This window comes from Lutra lutra, chromosome 15 (genome assembly GCF_902655055.1).
Source record: "Lutra lutra chromosome 15, mLutLut1.2, whole genome shotgun sequence".
NCBI lineage: Eukaryota > Metazoa > Chordata > Mammalia > Carnivora > Mustelidae > Lutra > Lutra lutra.
In genome coordinates this window covers 11,940,519-11,961,593 of record NC_062292.1, presented here as the reverse complement: position 1 = coordinate 11,961,593, position 21,075 = coordinate 11,940,519, and the positions used below count along the sequence as shown (strand labels likewise).

The 21,075-nt window shown below is 37.1% G+C and overlaps 1 protein-coding gene across 15 annotated transcripts in view; it reads right to left on the bottom strand.

Moving 5' to 3' along the window:
- The window catches only part of CDC42BPA (CDC42 binding protein kinase alpha), a 338,602-nt gene that overhangs the window by 294,964 nt on the left and 22,563 nt on the right, over positions 1-21,075 (bottom strand). The gene's annotated exons all lie outside the window — the stretch shown is intronic.

The following is a 21,075-nucleotide window of genomic DNA, read 5'->3' as shown; positions in this document are numbered from 1 at the left end:
GTGGAAACTGCGTCAAGTTCCACCCTAGCCAATAATGTCATCTCTACATTTATTAACTGAAACTATACATGTTTGTAGCACTTTTCTAACCTCTCCCAAATTAGGTCATCAGAATAGTATTCATCATGTTAAGATTCATTCCATTTAACAAGCTCAGCATTTTACATTCCCCTTCTTCTCTCCTCTATGGAGACTTTAAATTAGAAAAGAGAAAAAAAGTATAGGCAAAATCCTTACTCTATTCCTAGTCTTAAAGGATCTGGGACACCCAGACTACATTATGGGAAACCATTTTTGAAAAAAGCACAAAATAATTTTAAATAAATTTTAAATAAATTTTAAATAATTTAAATAATTTTAAATAAATTTTAAATAAATTTTAAATAAATAAATTTTAAAATCAGCACAAAATAGTAATGATAACTCCTCACTAAAAGTTTACCATGTGACAAGTTGTTTAAAACCTTGCCTCGGGCGCCTGGGTGGCTCAGTGGGTTAAGGTGCTGCCTTCGGCTCAGGTCATGATCTCGGGGTCCTGGGATCGAGTCCCGCATCAGGCTCTCTGCTCAGCAAGAAGCCTGCTTCCCTCTCTCTCTCTCTCTGCCTGCCTCTCCGTCTACTTGTGATCTCTCTCTCTGTCAAATAAATAAATAAAAAATCTTTAAAAAAAAAAAAAACCTTGCATCATAGAATTTGAGAGGCGGGGGGGGGGCTCGGGTCATGGGGGTTAGGGAGGGGAAAAAAAATGAAACAAGATGGGATCAGGAGGGAGACAAACCATAAGAGACTCTTAATCTCACAAAACAAAATGAGGGTTGCTGGAGGCACCGGTGGGCGGGGTAGGAATAGGGTAGCTGAGTTATGCACATTGGGGAGGGTATGTGCTATGGTGAGTGCTGTGAAATGTGTAAGCCTGATGATTCACAGACCTGTACCCCTGGGGCAAATAACACATTACATGTAAATAAACAAATAAATAAAACTTGCCTCATAATAACTCATAAGGATAGGTGTGATCATTAGCTTCATTTCAGAAACAAAACAGAAGCAAGAGAATTTAAATTATTTCGTTTAGTATTCTTTGTTGTTGTTGTTTTTTAACTATATTTTGACTAGTTTTTGAGGATTTTGCTGGCTCTTCGGTCAAATAAATGAAAGAACTGGGATTCAAACCCAGACTCTCTAGCAAACTGTCTTTAGTAGATCAGAAAGGGCAGGAAAATGCTGACCTGAAGTTGTCGAGGAAAGCATAATAAGAGAGGTAAAACTTAAAATGGCTATTGCAAATTTAGGAAAGGAAAGTTAGTCAAGCTAATGCGTCAAATAAAGTTTGCTCTAAGAAAATTAAGAGACTTTGTTTACATAGCTTCTTCAGCCAAGAATTCATATTTAATGTTGAATGACATAAATATTTCATGAATGATATCCCTACGATCTCCAATTCGTTTTTAATCAGTTACTCATAGAGATACACAGAATATATATTTCTACAAAATCAAGTTAATTTGGGAACCCAGTGGTCTCTTAACACTTAAATCAGATACTGATCAAAGGCCTATGGAAAAATGGAGTATTACAACGGTATTTTAATGTTTTAGGAATATTTCCTGGCCCTTAATCATTTTAGAAACATAAAACCTGGTCTGTATCATCTATCGTGTATGTGTACACAATTCACATAGACACTATCAGCTAAGGACAGAGATCTGTTAATGAAGCTAACAGGAAGTCTGAAGCAAAAGATAAAGCACAAAGAATTCTGGACAATTCCTAAAATCACATTCACTGAGCATCTACCATGTGCCAGGCACCATGGCTAGTACTGAGTAACTTAATAAATATTTTAAAACTGCAAAATTATAGTTAAAATATATCTAATATCTTTGAAAAGCTTTATTTTTTAAAGTATGCCTTAAAAAGAAATCCCGAGAGCACCTGGGTGGCTCAGTTAGTTAAGCGTCTGCCTTCAGCTCAGGTCATGATCCCAGTGTCCTGGGATCGAATCCCACATCAGGCTCCCTGCTCAGCAAGGAGTCTGCTTCTCCCTCTCCCTCTGCCTGCTGCTCTGCCTACTTGTGCACTCCCCACCACCCCCCTGTCAAATAAAATATTTTAAAAATAAAGAAAAAGAAATCCCAAAATGATATTTGATTGAGGTTAAAAGCAGTTTCTAAAGTTTAGCAGCAAGACAAAATGCTAAGTAACCAAGAAAATATTTTAAATCATAGACAGTAGATAGGTATGGGTTTATTCCTATCCAGTATCAAAACATTATACAAAGCTACAGTAAATAAAAGAATGTGGCAGGGTGGCAGATTAATAATACAGAGGTTGGCAAATTTTCTGTAGAGGCCACAGTTAAGTATTTTAGGCTTTGTCAAAACTCCGCCCTTGTATCATGAAAGCTAACAATATATAAACAAATGGGCAGGTCTATGTTCCAATAAATCCTTATGTACAAAAACAGGCCATGAGCCACATTTGTCCAATGTGTCATATTCTGCTGAACCCTGAACCAACAAAACAAAAATAAGCTCAGAAATAGGTCCATAATTATCTGAAAATTTATTGTAAATTCAAGAGGAATTTCAAATCAGTGGGGGAAAGACAGACTACTTGGGGGTAAAAAAAAATCAATCCATACTCCACACAACCCAAAAAATACTACCATCACTGAAGGAATAAATGTTTTTTTTTTTTTTTAAAGATTTTATTTATTTATTTGACAGAGAGATCACAAGCAGGCAGAGAGGCAGGCAGAGAGAGAGGAGGAAGCAGGCTCCCTGCTGAGCAGAGAGCCCGATGCGGGGCTCGATCCCAGGACTCTGAGATCATGACCTGAGCCGAAGGCAGCGGCTCAACCCACTGAGCCACCCAGGCACCCCTGAAGGAATAAATGTTTATAAAAACTGTAGTACTGCTGGGAAAAAGTACTTGGCATATTCCTATAATCTTGAAGTGCAGACTCTCCTAGCCAACAGTCATACAGCCAGAAGCCATAAAAGAAAAAGAAAAAGCCATAAAAGAAAAAATGTGCTAAATTTACTCACATAAAAACTTAAGTCTTACTTAAGGTTAAAGTTAATGTGAACAAAGTTAATTTTAAAAAACTAAAAAAAAACGTATTTGCATCAAAAACTTATTTAACAAGAATTAATACACAGAACATGGGGTTTTTACACAATAAGAAAAAGACTAGTGTTAGAAAAATGAGCAGGGTAAACAAATGGGTAATTAAGAAGAAGAAAACCATATGAAAAAATGTCCAATACCTGGAAGTAAATTAGAGATTTATATATTGAAGTAATAACTACTGACTGTGGAATAGGAAGGGGGGGGAAAAAGATTAATAATACCCCTGTTCCTGGAAAACAGACATGTTCATATACCATTACTGGGAATTTAAAATGGTATCCACTTTTGGGGAAAGAAACATTGCAATAACTTTTAACATTTTCAATGTGAATTCCATTTGCCCCACTTCTGTATATCTACTCTTGAGTAATGCACAAAGATACATGAACAAGTCCTGTAACACCATATGTTAGAACAAAAATCCAGAAACAGGTAAGGAAATCGTATCAAATTATACCATAAATTACATGACAAAGATTATGCAATCAATAAAACAAATGCAGTAGACCTATGTGGATTAACCAGGAAACATCTTTAGGGCATATTAATAAGAAAAGCAGTCACAGAATAATATGTAGAAAATTACCACAATTACATTAAAAAAAGAAAACGGTGTACACATTTGTAAATGAACATATATATTTAAGTAGATGCACAGGAAAAAGGCCTAAAAGGGTACAGGTCAAGTAATAAATAGAAATAACATCTGTGAAAGAGAATGGAAAGAAGGAATAGGACAGAAGGACTTTCACTTTTATTACTGAAAGCAGAGAGCTATTTGATTAAAATTATTGATTAAAAATATGGAATCTGAGGTCAGATGGACCTGGGATTCAAGGCTAAGACTGGTCATTTTATTAGTTACACGATCACATACTAGTTATCTCTTCTAAACTTCACTTACAAAATGGAGATAATAGAACCGAAGATAATGAGTTGTTTTTTCAATTTGGTTAATATATATAAGCAAAATATGCCATTTAAACCACTTTTGAGGGCGCCTGGGTGGCTCAGTGGGTTAAGCCGCTGCCTTCGGCTCAGGTCATGATCTCAGAGTCCTGGGATCGAGTCCCACATCGGGCTCTCTGCTCAGCAAGAAGCCTGCTTCCCTCTCTCTCTCTCTCTCTCTCTGCCTGCCTCTCCATCTACTTGTGATCTCTCTCTGTCAAATAAATAAATAAAATCTTAAAAAAAAATTAAAAAAAAAAGATTTCTAAAAAAATAAAAATAAAAAAAATAAATAAACCACTTTTGAGCATACACCAGCAACATTAACTACATTCACAGTGTTGTGGAACCATCACTGCTCTCTATTTCCAAAACTTTTTCACCACCCAAACAAAAACTATGCAACTACTAAGCAGTAACTTCCCATTTCCCTTCTTCCCTGAGCCCCTAGAAACCTATAATCTTCTTTCTTTCTTGCCTCATACAAGTGGAATACAGCATATGTAGCTTACTGCTGGCTTATTCACTTAGCATGTTTTCAAGGATCATCCATGTTATAACATGTATCAGAACTTCTTCCTTTTTATGGCTGATTCATATTCCATTTATATATAATACATATTACTTTATTATAATGAATAAATATACACATACAAGACAGTCTTTTTATCCATTCATCAGTTAATGAACGTTTGAGTTGTTTCCACTTTCAGGTTTTTGTGAATAACACTGTTATGAACATTGGTGTACAAGTATCTGAGTCCTTCAATAGGTTGTTTTATAATTAAATAAGAAAACTAAATACTTAGCAGGATAACTGGCATATAAAAAGACTCAGTACATTTTACTTATACTTCTGTAGCATTTGGACGATTTAAATAAACATGTTCATACACAACATGTAAATTTTTAAAAATATTTAAATATTTGCTAATTCAGAGCAAGATCTGATGGTAAAGAATTGCTAAAGAAAAATGTTTCCAGGAGAAGACACTGATCAAGAGAGAGTACCTGTGAGAAACCTATGGATAGGTTGATTTTCTTTTTTTCCCCACAGTAGACAGGGTGTTGACAAATGAACAAAATATTAATCTACTTGACATGTCATTCCTATCATCGACTACCAGAACTTAAACCCATTAGAGTAACTATCCTTATTCCAATCCCATTGTTTAAGTAAACTTCTGACAAGATTTTTCCAAAGGGGGACAAAAAAAAGCACTGGTGGGGCTGACATAGATGATTCATGTTTGATATAGTCTTTACTATAAATTGCTAAACTAGCATTCTAGTTCATCTACTGTGCCTCTTCTAAATCAGTAAGATTAACGAATATATTAGTTCTATAAGGTACAGACTGTGCTCACTTCAGCAGCACATATAAGGCTGAGACAGGGTCTCATAAATTCAACTACATAATATCTTCATTAATCATATACCTCTATAAATACTCATTTAAATTTAAAAGAAAGATAAAATACAAATCAGGAAAATATCTATAAATATGATTGTTAAAGGGCTGCCATTCTTAAAATTCAAAGAGCTCTTACAATGCAGTAAGCAAAAGAATAGAGAGGGGACATTGTAATAGAAAACTGGACAAATGGGTAAATAATTTTTTAGAATAAGTACAAATTGATTTAAAATACACATTCAAAAAGCCTTAAATCAAGTATACCAAGTAATTTAGAGCTCTGTCTTCACATTCAAAACTCTGATTTGAGTTCCAAATCAGACTATAACTGAATAGTTGTGTAAATGTTGGGATTAATATCTTGACCTATCTCTCATTTCTTCATAGATACTAAATTATATATTAACTGAAAGATAGTGCTAAGTATTTTATAGGCAGAGGAGAGGAAAACTCCAAAATGGCAAGACCTGGCTGTAAGATGACTGATTAAAATGAGAAAGAGTTCAACTTGAAATGAAAATAATGATGAGCAGTGGTGACTTCCAAAGAACGTCTTATCCTGCCAAAACATTTGGGTGTGAGACAGACAGGTGGTTCATATACATCTGTCCGTGGTCCTGAACCTCCACTGACTATTAGGTCCTAGTCCATTATAACTGTGGAACATTGGTAACCCATTCAAAGTTTCCTAGGAATTCTCAAACAGGTAAACACTAACAAGGGAAGAGACATACATAACCCAAGGCTTCTGAAACAGCACAGCCATGAAGACATGACCAGTTAGGGTGGGGAGGACTTGCTTTGATAGATTTCAAATATTCACATATACAAAACAGAAGGGGGAAGTGAAGTAGAGAGGAAGGGGGAAAGAAAGAAAGAATAAGGAGAAGGAAGGGGCAGAGGAAGAGACCCCCCCTACACACACATGCACATGCCTCTGGATTTGTGGAAGTCTTACTGAAAGCCTATGGAATTATACACATTTGGGTTTGGTGCAATTTTGTACTAGATATCTCCTGAATATGGTGATAAAAGTCAATAATGTATGGTGTAAGAAACGGGAAGGAGGTATGAAAGAGATAAGAGAGGAACCCAGGGACTATATCTCTACTAAAACTCTCCCTCTCTCCCACACCTTACAATAGCTATGATCCAGAAGGAGACACCTGATCCAAGCTATCCCAATCAGAGTCTGTCTCTCCTTAAAAGAAATAGAGACTAGGAGTCACAGGAGAGAATCTTTGAAAGCGGCATAAGAGACGATGATTAACTTTACATTTTGGTAACTTACACGTGTTAAGTTTCAACTGGGTACCTCTGAAGGAAGAGAAATGGAATGTATGTCATTCAAACAAGTAGAGGGGAAAATGATTCAGGAAAATATACTGAATTAATCCAAAAGACAGTGGGAACATATGGAAAAATAAGTATTTTTAAAGTTTTATTTTAAAAAAGGAGAGAAAATATGGTAGAAGTAAATCGAAACAAATCTGTATTTACAATAAATGTAAATGGCCTACACACTACAGTTAAAATACAAAAAGATCTCACACTAGGGGCAAAAAATCCCATTATGGCAAAAACCTTCCTTCACCATCATTGCATAAAAGTTGCAATTCATCAGGAAGAAGTAATAATTCCAAACTTTATGTACTTAACTAATCTAGCCCAAAATACATAATGGGCAAAAAGTGATAAAGTTACATGGAAAAACTGGCAAATATGCCATCAAGACAGGCAACTAATAAACATTCTCAGTAATTAATAGGTGAAGCAGACAAAAATCTAAACAATCTAAATAACAAGCTGAATCTAGTGGACACAGATACAACACAACTACAGAAGAAACATTGTTTTGAAAAACATATGCAACTTTTATACATATTGAACACTGGGCCATGATACAAATAGGTGGGAATTTTTTTAAAATAATGACCTTTTTTAAAAAGGCATTTGGAAATTAAAACATACCCCTGAGATGTGTGGGTGACTCAGTTGGTTAAGCACCTGCCTTCCACGCAGGTCATGATCCCAGAGTCCTGGGATCAAGTCCTGCATCAGGATCCTGGCTCGGCAGGGAGCCTGCTTCTCCCTCTGCCTGCCACTCCACCCTGCTTGTGCTCCCCTTCTCTCTTTCTCAAACAAAAAATTAAAAAAAACATATCCCTAAACAACTCACAGTATGAAGAAAACAGAAAATTAGAAAACAATTAAAAGGAAACAATAATCAAAAGACAACATAGAAAACATGTAGGATATAACCATAGTGGCAAGTAGAAATCTAAAGCCTTAAAACTCATATTAGAAAAGAAAATGATAAGAATTAATGAGTTAGTCACAGAACTTTAAAAGATGGAAAAAAGAATATAAGTAAATGAAAGAAAATAATATAGATTAGAGTAGGTATTAATAAAACAGAAATAGATATAATCAACATTACCAAATACTGGTTCCTTCTCAAGACTGACACATCTCTAAAAAGAGATCAGGAAAAGAGAAGACATAAATAAGCAATATTAGAAATGAAAAAATGTATACAATTACTGGTCTTAAGAGACTAAACTGAAGATCATTATTTTGAGCAAATTTATCAAAGAAATTTTAAAAGTAAGATTAAATCGGCAAATTCCTAGGAAAACTCACTTCTCACAAGAATAGAAAACTTGAATTCTATATTTAATAAAGAAATTACACTCCTACTTAAAAATCTTTCCAGAAAGAAACCCCAGACAAAATAGATCACTGAATTCTGCCAAACTTTCAAACACCTGAAGTAGAAATGACACCAGCATTACATTAGGTAATGCTTTTCAACTTGTTTTATGAAGCCAGCATAATCTTGATGCCAAAACCTTATACACATTATAGAAAAATAAAAGTATAGGCTAATCTCCCTTGTGTACACAATACAAAAAAGTTATAATCAAAGCACTAGTAAGTCAAATTCAGAAATATGTTATACATCAAAACTAAGTTTAATCCAGGAATGCAAGATTGACTCAGTATCCAAATGTCTATGTTAATCACATTAATGAAATAAAGATAAAAAAATCATATGATTATCTCTATGAAATGCAAAAAAATGATAAAATGCAATTCAATTATATTAAACAACAAAATTATTAAATTTGTCATATATTTATATTAAAATAATCAAAAAAGCTTTAAACCTTTTAGAAAACTAGGAATAAATACACCAGATAAAACCCTTAAATGGGTTGTTGTTATTGTTTTCAAGATTTTATTTATTTATTTGACAGTGAGAGAGGGAACACAAACAGGAGAAGCGGAAAAGGGAGAAGCAGGCTTCCCGCTGAGCAGGGAGCCCAATGAGGGATTCGATCCCAGGATCCTGGGATCATGACCTGAACCGAAGCAGACGCTTCACGACTGAGCCACCCAGGTGCCCCCTTAAATGGGTTTTAAGTCAACTTCTAAAGCCCATATTCCCAGGGATAGGATTCAAAGCTGGGCCACTCAGAGTGACTCTAAAACCCAGCCTTTTTCTATGACACTCTGACAGTGGTCATGAAATATTTTTGTTCACATACTGTCTCTACAGAGGTTTTGAAAACCAATGTATTCCCTTGACAATTTTAAATCACAGCTCAAATATTTAATTATAGATTTAATGGTTGCAAATGATGTAATTTGCAATGTATTTCACATTGCATATGTGCTTTAAAGAATATTCCAACAAAAACTTAAATTTATGAAAAATTTATGGGATATGTCCACAGCATAATCCACCTGGCAAAGCCAGTCCTCACTATCAAACCAATCAGCAAAAATAAGACTTATTTTCTGTTTAAAAAGTAGGACTCTAATTTTTACTTCAAAGGAATGTGTCATTACATAACCCAGTATCAAATATTGTTTCAGAGTTCTAAGATGATGGATGACAGAACTTTGCCACTAGTTTATAAACTAATGAAACAAAGCACCCACGTTTTTAGAAGCTCTTTTTGTTTTGCCCTCCCTAAGGAGCCATGCATTCTCAAACAGTCTCTTTTGTTTTGCACCAAGGAGATTTTCACAATCAAAGCAAGGCCGCACAGCAAAATTCAAGACAGGTAAGGAGTATGCCTTTATAAAGCAGGAGATGGGCAATTCTGAAATGGGAGTGGAAAAAGAAAATCAGCAGACTGCAGTGTTCTCAAACAGATGGATTTTAAAAGAGAATACTTAGGGAAGTTGAGGATTTGGAATGGGGTCCCCATGAAACCGAATGCACCCACATACCCCCTAGGAAGTCTTCATGCACCATGGGTACAGATTCCTGGTCGAAGACTACTACACTAGATTACCAGAATCCGGAGCGTCAAGATGTCAACAGATGTCCTTAAAAAGTGAAACTAATCATTTTTATTTTAACAAAAGTGTTAATCTGATATTAATTCTTTGGTGTAAGTGAATGATGGTACCTTAAAAATGGACTCCACCCTGGAGAATGTTTTCTAATGGCGATCATCTGCAGTCTGTGAGAAGGGACTGTCTTGGCTGGAAACAGAGATCATGCTCTTAGCCCTGTCCCTCTTCTCCTCACACTAAGGTGAGCTTGCCAGCCAGGGAGCACAACACAGTGTCTGTCCAGGCAGAACTGCCTCCGGGGTCCCAGGGACAGACTTGCTCCTTGTGGCCAAGGCTCCATCAGCAGCTGTGTAGGGCCTCTCCCAAAATCCAGATACAGTGCCCAGTCTGCTGCCTTCCCACCCACCACGCTCTCCCAAATTCCAGGCCTCCATACCCTCAAATAGCATGGCACTCGTGAGTGTGAGGAATGCTGAGCTCAGGAGAATCTAAGCCAAGTGAAACTAGTAAAGTCAGTCTAGTGTCCTATCAAAACCCCTTTAATGCTACAGTTTAAAAAAATTATTTTTTTTAATTTTTTACAAGTCCTTCTAAAAAGCAGTCACTTTCCTATTTGTAGAATCGCAGCAATTCTTTCCTTAGCTCTCAGGTTGAATTCACAGGCGCTCACAATGATCTGACAGATATCTGGCTGAATTCAAGGGACCAATGAAATGAGGGTCCCTTACGCTCTGCCATCTTCCCTCCTCAGTTTTTTAAAAGTCCTTTGAACGCTTCTTCCTGACTGGCTGCTCTGGTCTTACCCAGAACCAGGTAGGGGTAGCCAGGTTCAGAGTCCCTCAGCTTCCCTTTTTGTCCCTACTTCCCATGCCTAGGGACTCCACAACTTCTCAGAACATAGCTCTTGAAGACACCACCAGGCTGCTCCCCAAACTGTGGGACAGAGGCAGTCAGCCAGCCAAGGACCACAAGCTGGTCCCAGCCCCTGTGACTGTAAGAGCTGGATCATCGGGCCGGTAGACCGGAGCCCACCTCCAGCTGGTGGCAAGTACCCTGTGCCTGCACTAAGCTGGGGGCAGTGGGACCCGGAGGCCCTGCCTTGAGCACAAAGGCAGCAATTCCACCTCTCAGCACCTCTACCCACCACTCAGATTTAAAGCTTTCACAAAGTCTCCAACTCAGAGAACTACGAGTTTGAGAACAAAGCCTGAGGCAGGGAACGAGAGTGGGACACAACACTGCCCAGAATCTCAGGAGACCTGAATTTCTGCTCTGGTCCTACCATGAACTCAGAAATCACCCTGGGCACAACATGTCCCTTAATATAAAAAGGAGAGTGAGAAAACCCACCTGGTTCTAGATAAAACCAAAGCAGTCAGTCAGAAAGAGTTCTAATGATTAAAGGAAAAATTAAAAGTGAATGAGTAAATATTGCCTAGGAATGCAATATTAATATTCTTAGGGTGAGAATAGTGATTTCCTGAAAATGACTATTTTTATGACTCCTATGCCACACTTCTTAGAAGCCTAAACTAAAATTAAATAGCTGTTTACATAACACCCCAAAATATCTGTATAGAAACCAGCAGAATCACTTCCAGTGTTTACATAGCTATTACTACACATGTGTGATATGGAAATTTTGATAGGAGCTCAGCAGAAAAGGCAACAGAATTTCTCAAATACAATCCTGCAGCAGCAATGGGTTCTCTGTTACTATTTGCAGTGATCAAACATTTTGCTTAATATAGTTATTTTAAAAATACAAATAATAAATCGTAAAAAAAAAAATAAAGTATTTAAAAATAGTAATACTACAGGGGCGCCTGGGTGGCTCAGAGGGTTAAGCCTCTGCCTTCGGCTCAGGTCATGGTCTCAGGGTCCTGGGATCGAGCCCTGCATTGGGCTCTCTGCTCAGTGGGGAAACTGCTTCCCCCCACCCCCTCTGCCTGCCTCTCTGCCTACTTGTGATCCCTCTCTGTGTCAAGTAAATAAATAAAATCTTTTTTTAAAAAAATTGGGGCGCCTGGGTGGCTCAGTGGGTTAAGCCGCTGCCTTCAGCTCAGGTCATGATCTCAGGGTCCTGGGATCGAGCCCCGCATCAGGCTCCTGCTCAGCAGGGACCCTGCTTCCTCCTCTCTCTCTGACTGCCTCTCTGCCTGCTTGTGATCTCTCTCTGTCAAATAAATAAATAAAATCTTTAAAAAAAAAAAATAGTAATACTACATATCAGATAAAGGGCTGGTATCCAAAATCTATAAAGAACTTATCAAACTCAACTCCTAAAGAACAAATAATCCAATCAAGAAATGGGCAGAGGACATGAAGAGGCATTCTGCAAAGAAGACATCCAGATGGCCAACAGACACATGAAAGAATGCTCAACATCACTCAACATCACAGGCAAATACAAATCAAAACCACAGTGAGAGACCACCTTGTACCAGTCAGAATGGCTAAAATTAACAAGTCAGGGAAAGACAGATGTTAGAGAGGATATGGAGAAAGGGGAACCCTCCTACACTGTTGGTGGGAATGCAAGCTGGTGCAGCCACTCTGGAAAACATCATGGAGGTTCCTCAAAAAGTTGAAAACAGAGCTACCCTACAACCCAGCAATTGCACTACTGGGTATTTACCCTAAAGATACAGACGCAGTGATCCAAAGGGGCACGTGCACCCCAATGTTTATAGCAGCAATGTCCACAAGAGCCAAACTATGGAAAGAACCTAGATGTCCATCAAGAGAAGAATGGATAAAGAAGATGTGGTATATATATGCAATGGAATACTATGCAGCCATCCAAAGAAATGAAATCTTGCCATTTGCAACAACGTGGATGGAACTAGAGGGTATTATGCTGAGTGAAATAAGTCAATCAGAGAAAGACAATTATCATATGATCTCCCTGATACAGGGAACTTGAGAGGCAGAGTGGGGGCTTTGGAGGGTAGGGAAAGAAAAAATGAAACAAGATGAGATCAGGAGGGAGACAAACCATAAGAGACTCTTAATCTCACAAAACAAAATGAGGGCTGCTTGGGGGGAGGGTGGTGTGGAGAGGGGGGTTGGGTTATGGACACTGGGGAGGGTATGTGCTATGGTGAGTGCTCTGAAATGTGTAAGCCTGATGATTCACAGACCTGTACCCCTGGGGCAAATAATACATTGTATGTTAATAAAAATAATTAAAAGAATAAAAAAATACAATAGTAATAGTGTTTGCTTAGGAGAAGGTAAAATGCAAACAGCGGAAAGGCAGAACACCACTTCACTTTTTGCTAATGGTTCTTGCATTTATTCAAGCACAGAGCCAGTGAACTCAGCCAGTCAAAAACACATAGTAGGATTCCACTCCTAGGAGGGATTTAGAAGAGTGAAACTCAGAGACAGAATGGTGGTTGCCAGGTGCCACGGGGAGGGAGTAATGGGGAGTTATTTTTATGGGAACAGTTGGAGCTTGGGAAGATGGAAAAAGCTCTGGGAACAGATGGCAGAGATGTCTGCATAACAACATGAATGCACTTGATGACCCTAAACTGTACACATAAACATGATGATAAAGGTAAATTCTTTTATGTATTCTTTTACTGCAACTTTTTTTTTTAATATTTTTTATTTATTTGACAGACAGAGATCACAAGTAGGTGGAGAGGCAGGCAGAGAGAGAGGGGGAAGCAGGCTCCCTGCTGAGCAGAGAGCCCGATGCGAGGCTCGATCCCAGGACCCTGGGGTCATGACCTGAGCCGAAGGCAGAGGCTTTAACCCACTGAGCCACCCAGGTGCCCCTCTTTTACTGCAACTTTTAAAAATAAATACCTATGTTTAAAGTCACAAGAGGAAAACCTTAAATTGAGAAAAATCCTACCCACTAACTTAATCTTTCCTGCAAATTAAAGAAAAATTTCCATTATTCTATTTTAGTGGCAGAATGGGAGTGTCTAAGCAGCATGACCCACATACTAATGTAGCAGTAACATCCTGAAAAGATGCATATAAATTGTTTCCATGACTTTTTTTAATAAGCAAACAGTTGTAAATCTGTTGATATTAAATGATATAGAAGTTTTTATATAGGGTTTCTATACACATAAACAAGAGAAATATAAATGAGCAAAAAGTATTTAACCCACCATAAAAATGAAGTTTCATAAATCACTGTGAAACACTTTACTACAATATGTAATAACAGCTTATACAAATTTTATCTTACTCATTTACCACTCTTCCTGCATTTAAAAAATACTAGAAAATGTATGGAAGAACCAACTAGCAAGATTCTATTTGTGATGAAAATGTTTATGCTACAAGGTTGTGCTATTTACTTTCAAAATGCCTTAGTACATTGCTTTACATAACTAATGAACAACCCACAAACTATTTCTTTCTTCTATAACAGGAAATTAATGTATAGAAATTAATGCCTTCTTTTGCCATATTAGCTATGATGATGCCGTCTGATGGGAATTTAACAGTACATTTTAGTATTTTGTAACTAAAATTATAAAGACTTTTATTTCCTACAAAAATTACTGATTTACTTTTCTGCATTTTATTCTCCTTGAAATGAAAAACTAAAGTTCAACCAGTTCACAACTTATGAACTTGTCATAATCTGGAAATTTATTTGCAATTAATTAATTTGAAATTAAGAATATCACAGAGAAAATGTTACAAATACTGGGTGTCAGTTTCCCAGCCAACCACACAGAAGTCTGTAAACTTCAAATCTGAGGTTCAACAGGGAATTATCAATCCTTCTACTCACCATCACATTCAGGAGAGTGAATGCCAGAACTTAACAGCACTGAAGATCATGTTCTAGTTTTCTCAATCTTTCCCAAAGAAATACTAAGTCCCCAAGGCCTAAACTTTAGAGCAATAACTAGTTGAGTTTCTCGTTAAAAATCGAAGTTCTCCCAACCTTTAGAAATCCATTTAGTTTTAGACAGGCCAACAAAAGGATTCTCTGGCATATGACTCTAGGTGGAGAAACATGGTCCAAACAGTCCTCTCCAGTCCTCCCAGCCAGGCACATGGCCCAAAATGACAAATTCTTCTGATTTCCTGTATAAGAAAAACAAAATGCCTACACAGATTTATTAATGGAGGGCCCAAAACTTATCAGGATTAAGCAGACATTCTCCGGTTTGGAACCAGGTCTCTTAATCAGAAGTGAACATTAGAATCAACAGGGAAGTGGCGGCGGGGGGAGAATAAATAAATAAATAAATCAGTGAGAATCAACAGGGAAGCATCTTTAAGATTCATATACCCTGGTCTCTAACCTGAGTTAACTGAATTATAATGTCTGGAGATGTTCATACATATTGTGAAAAAGCCACGCAAGTTACTTGGATGTGTACCCTATCTTAAGAACCACATCTTTTGAGGACTTGACAAATAACTCTTCAATAACCACATAAATCTACAAAAAGCAAACCAAAATCTGCATTCTTGGTTCCATTTACCACTCCCTGAAGTAACAGAGTCAAATTCCACCCTCCAGCCCTGAAATAACTGTCCTAAAACCAAACCAGGTAGAAGGACCCCCAAAAAAATCACAAAGAAAAGCTGTCAGGATCTGGTGGTTTGCTTTTCTTGAGGATAGCCAGGTTATTCCATGAAAATTCTACCTTTTGTGAGTCTTGCATGCTCCTGTCATTAGGGACAGAATCATTTAGAACATACCATGAGATTACCAACTGAGAATCAAATCCAAGAAATCACTGTCTCTGTCTCAGACTGGAGTGAAAAAAGAGCAACTCCATTTTTGCACAAGTCAAATTATTTTGGCACGCCCTGGTTAAAACTGCAATTCCACCTGCGACTTGGCAGCTGGATGCAGTTAGAGAAAAAAATCACAAACATACTGGCTAATTAAATTCATCACCATGCATATCATATGAAAACAATATTCTGACAATCTCAATAAACTCTCCCCGATGGTCACTCTCCCACCCTCCAAAATTACGATGTCATATTGTGCAGGAAAGAGGTAGCATCAGAGGCCTAAGGCTACTATTCTTAGAAAGGCCTGCTTGCAAGGTTGGTGATGATTAAGTAAGATAATCCACGAAAATTGCTTAGACAATGCCTGGCACACTGTAAATACTTAATAAATATTAGGCTGCTGTTACTCATCCGCTGCCCAGGCCAAAAACATGGGCCCTGTCTGATGACCAGCCAATCTAAAACCAATCGAAATTACCACCCACAACACTCTGTCCTGGGACACTTTTATTTTCTCTATAGCTCTTACTCATGTCTAAAATAATCCTATTTATTTTCATGTTTATTTCCTGACTACCCCTCACCCCAAATTATGATGTAAGCTCCATGATAGCAGAAACCCTGCCTGTCCTGGTCATTGTTGTATCTCCAGAAATTGGTACCCACCATGTAAGAGGTATGCAATAAACATCTGTTTTTATGAATTCATTAGTATACTCCAAAAACATTCTATTGGAACAAAAGACTACAAATCTTGAGGCTACTTAAGTTCTGGTAGACAGCAATTTCCAAGCCTCCTTGCTTTAAAAACAAACATATATTCAATGGCTTTCTACTGTCCAGAGTCAAATTCAACTTACGTAATACATCTTCTGAAATGGCCCCAACTCTCCATTCCAATTTATTTCCCACTATTCCCTCACTCTGCTCCAAGCACATGCCTTTGAGCTTTCCTGCCTCCCTTCTCTTGTACTCTTCATTGCACTGTTCCTCTCTGCCATCTACAATGCCCTCCTCCTATCTCTGATTCACAAAACACCTCTTAAGGTCAGCTCCAATGTCACCTCCATGACTGACCCTTCTCCATTCCCCACTCTCCTTACCAAAAGCAATCTCTCTTTCTCACCTGGTCTAATGCACTTACATTCTCCTTAATTCTTCAAGGTCAGGAACCACATGCTGTTCATCTTTATTGTTCCCACACTCCATTATACACATAATAATTCCCACACTCCATTATACACATAATATTTATTATACACAATAAATATTCATTGAATTAATTTTAAACAGACCTCCTAACCACACCTTCTGCAGACATCAGTAGCAAAAAATACACACTGAAATTCGGGTTAGAGACACAGTAAGAGATGATCCTTGGGGTGACATATATAAAAAGATAATTAATCATCCAAGATAATTCATACTGGCTGCCAAGCGAGCACCATAAACAAATTTTATAGGTACTCAGAGAGGGTAAGTCAGCAGAAGATGACATGGCTGGGAAAACTATTATTTTAATGACTGTATGCAATTTTAAAATTAAAATTTAATTATAGATATCTGTAGTGCATCCTTCTCTCTCTTCCACACAATAACACTGACTCAGAATCATTAAATCAAAACCACACATTAGAGAAGACATACTCTGAGTTGGTCAGGAAAAAGGAAAAGAACACCATAAACCTTTACTGTAGCATTAATAATCCGTAAAGAAAATGCTATGAATAAATTGCAAAATACAAAGCCAAATGTAGTGGAGACTGTTTATAGTTTACCCGGAATCCATTCCCTCTTCCTAAAGAGAATCCAATTATTATTTAAACTTCCCTCACACAGCCCACAAATACCTTAATAATCCCTTCAATGCAACGACTAGTTCAAGAATAGACATAAGACCTAATTCTGACCATCAAGACTGGAGAGGAGACATTCTGGGTATTTCTGTGAAAGGTAAAGTCTTGTTCATCTTGAAAAGGCTACAGGAAGCCATCTCTCTCTCTCTCTCTCTCTCTCTTCCACCGAATAAGGATATTGTTCCAGTGCCATCCTACAACCTTGGAGAAAATAAGCGTTAAGAGAAGACACCATGGCAGCAGGGAGACTACAAGAACCTGGATGTTTGATAACACTGTTGAGACACCAAACCAAGAAGCTTACCCTACCTCTACTCTTGATAGTTTCGCTAAGATATTCCTTATTATATAAATGAGTTTGCATTGGGTTTTCAGTTATGTGTAGCCAAAAGTACACCATCAACCACCCCCCATTTTTGCTGCTTAATCAACAACCTTTTCTTATTATTGTACTAGCATTTAAATTGTTTCTTTTTACTCCAGCCACTAAAATCAGGACTTGTACCATTAGAAATCTGACCTGTTTCTGCTACAGAATCATAAATTCAAGAAATAAAGTATAAAGGTTCACAAAATTCCTTTCACGTTCATTTCAAGTTCATTTTAAAGGAAAGACAGCTTAAAAGTAACCAAAAGGCCTGAGGTGTATAACAGGCCTGCTAAAGTAGTTTTGAAAATATCACTGTTTAAAAAGAAATAAAAAGTCTAAGATGATGTTTTAAATTTCAAATGATAGCTACATATCACTAAATATAATCTCTATACTTATAGATACAAAAGTGTTTCCACATTTTTATCCTAAAGGACACAAAAGTGAAATAGGTATTATATTATTCCAATTATTCTTGACAAAATGTCAGTAAAACAAGAATTTTGAAAATATTTTTGATAGCACATGAATCACCAAAAAAACTCACTGAATTAAAATCTCTATTACCTAGAAGATACAGTGAAAATTCAAAAGATTTTAGGATAATTTGGTCATAATCTTACTACTTTCCACTGAAAACTAAAATCAAAATTCTAAATTTGTTAAAACTGGACTTACAGAGAGGATTATGGGAGTTAAAAACATTTTAATGTTACTATGATGATAGTTCTTTCTACCTTCCACAACAAATACAGTTATCCAGCATGAAGCAAGCATTCCATAACTGTTTGGATTTATTACTGTCATTATCATTAATGAACTTTTTGACCTCTGGTCCATTTTTCTCCCTCCTAAACATTCTACGTGGATGTCACTATCATTCAAACAAAACCAAAAGTCTATAGACTTAAACATTTTGCTATTTAGATTACCCTCTTCGTCAAATTCTATTTCTTTCCTGATTTCTACAAAATTACTTTAAAGTAGGAGTTCCAGAAGTTTTCTCTTCTCTTTGACTGTATTAAAATAATTTTTATTTTATTGCCTATCGATTCCATTGTGCATTCACCAATTCTTTCATTTATCAAATAAATATCTAAGTAACTACAATACACCAAGGACTTGTGCTAGGTATTAGGAATGAAGTGATAAGCAAAACAGACATAGTCCCTGCTCTGGTGGGGAAGTTAATATCTTAATCAAATAAGGACAAACATATATAATTTAAGAATATTTGTTGTAAATTAGGGGCTATGGTATATATTTTTCAAACTGGTATATTTTCAATCACCTTTTAATCCTTATTGTTTACAATTTCTAAAAATTGTCACAAAAAGAGAAGTCAACCAAGCTGAATCCTCCAGCTCACAGATCTTAAAAAGAATATTCTATCAGCACAGTTCATACAACCTGTGACTAATATGATTTATTGTGAAAGAAGTCTGCATCCCCAATAGCCATCAGATTGATATGCAAGCTTATGATGAAGTCATTTTTTAGAGAGACCTATTTCACATTTTCATCACTAGTTCATTGTAAAAGCTGCTTTGAAAAATGGCCCTAGCTTATAATAAAATCACATTTATACACAGATCAGTCTATAAGAGCATTATTTATAATAGCAAAAGAAAATTGGAAATAGCTTAAGTATTGAAAAAACATCGTAATGGCCAATAAATAACTGTGTATCTATTTAGTGAAATATTAAGCAGACTTGGAAAATGGGAATTATGAAAATTATACAAAATAGACTGGGTGTTATGAATACTATGAACACTACATGAAAAACAAATGATGTACTATATGGCGCCTAAAAGAACATAATAAAAAAGTAATAATAAAAGAAAATTCTACAATATAGAAAAAGGGGCTAAGATCATACAATATTGGAGTGCCTTGGTGGCTCAGTGGGTTAAACAACTGCCTTCGGTTCAAGGTCCCGATCCCGGAATCCCGAGATCAAGTCTCATGTCGGGCTCCCTGCTCGACAGGGAATCTACTTCTCCCTCTGACCCACCCTCATGCTCTCTCTCTCTCAATCTCTCTCTCTCAAATAAATAAATAAAAATCTTTTTTTAAAAATTATATAACGTTGGTGACAATGATACTAGTATCTATTGAACACTTACTATGGGCCAACCTTTTAATATTACATATTAAGGAAAAATAATTCCAACAGTTAAATTCACTAAAGATATATATACAGTACAAAATTTTTACATTAGTCACAGTCCCAGCAATTCTGGCAATATATTCTCTTCCTTACTCACTTCACACGCTGCACACAAAGAAGACATAACAAATTAATATAGGAGGAAAAGTATGTAAGTTGAGATTCAGTTCAGCTCTACCTAACAGAAAACTCAAACATAGCTCAAACAAAATAAAAATGTATTTCTTTTTCAAGTAAAGTAAGTCTGAAGCTAAAAAGTCCAAGGCTGGTAAGGGAGCTTGACAAAGATGTCAGGAATCCAGGATGTTTTCAGTTCACTGCTATGCCATCCTTGGAGAAGCATGGTCCTCATGCCCAATCCTCATTGTCCAAGCTCTGAAGACATCACGTGTTCTGTGCAGCAGGAGGGAATAAGGTGGGTGAAGCCCCCCTCTTTTAATAAAACTTCTGATAAATAACACACATCACTTCTGCTTACATCAACTGACCAGAAGTAGTCATGTGGCCACAACTAACAGCAAAGAAAGCTAGAAGACAGTCAATCAAGTTTGTTAATAAAGAAGGTGAGCCCTACCATAACTCCAACAGTCTTTTCTGCAGAAAAGTCAATCCTCGAATTCACATGGAACCGCAAAGAGACTAGGATAGTCAAAAACTCTTGAAAAAGGGGTGCCTGGGTGGCTCAGTGGGTTAAAGCCTCTGCCTTCAGCTCAGGTCATGATCCCAGGGTCCTGGGATCGAGCCCTGCATCGGGGTCTCTGCTCAGCGGGGAGCCTGCTTCCTCCTCTCTGTGACTGCCTCTCTGCCTACTTGTGATCTCTGTCTGTCAAATAAATAAATAAAAATCTTTAAAAAAAAAAAAAAACTCTCGAAAAAGAGGGGGCGCCTGGGTGGCTCAGTCATTAGGCATCTGCCTTTGGCTCAGGTCATGATGCCAGGGCCCTGGAATCAAGCCCCGCATCGGGCTTGCTGCTTGGCGGAAAGCCTGCTCCTCCCTCTCCCACTCCTCCAGCTTGTGTTCCCTCACTCTGTCAAATAAATAAAATCTCTAAAAAAAAAAAAAAAAAAAAAAAAAACAACTTTTTGAAAATGAAGAACAAAGTGAGAGAACTTAAACTTTCCAATTTCATAATTT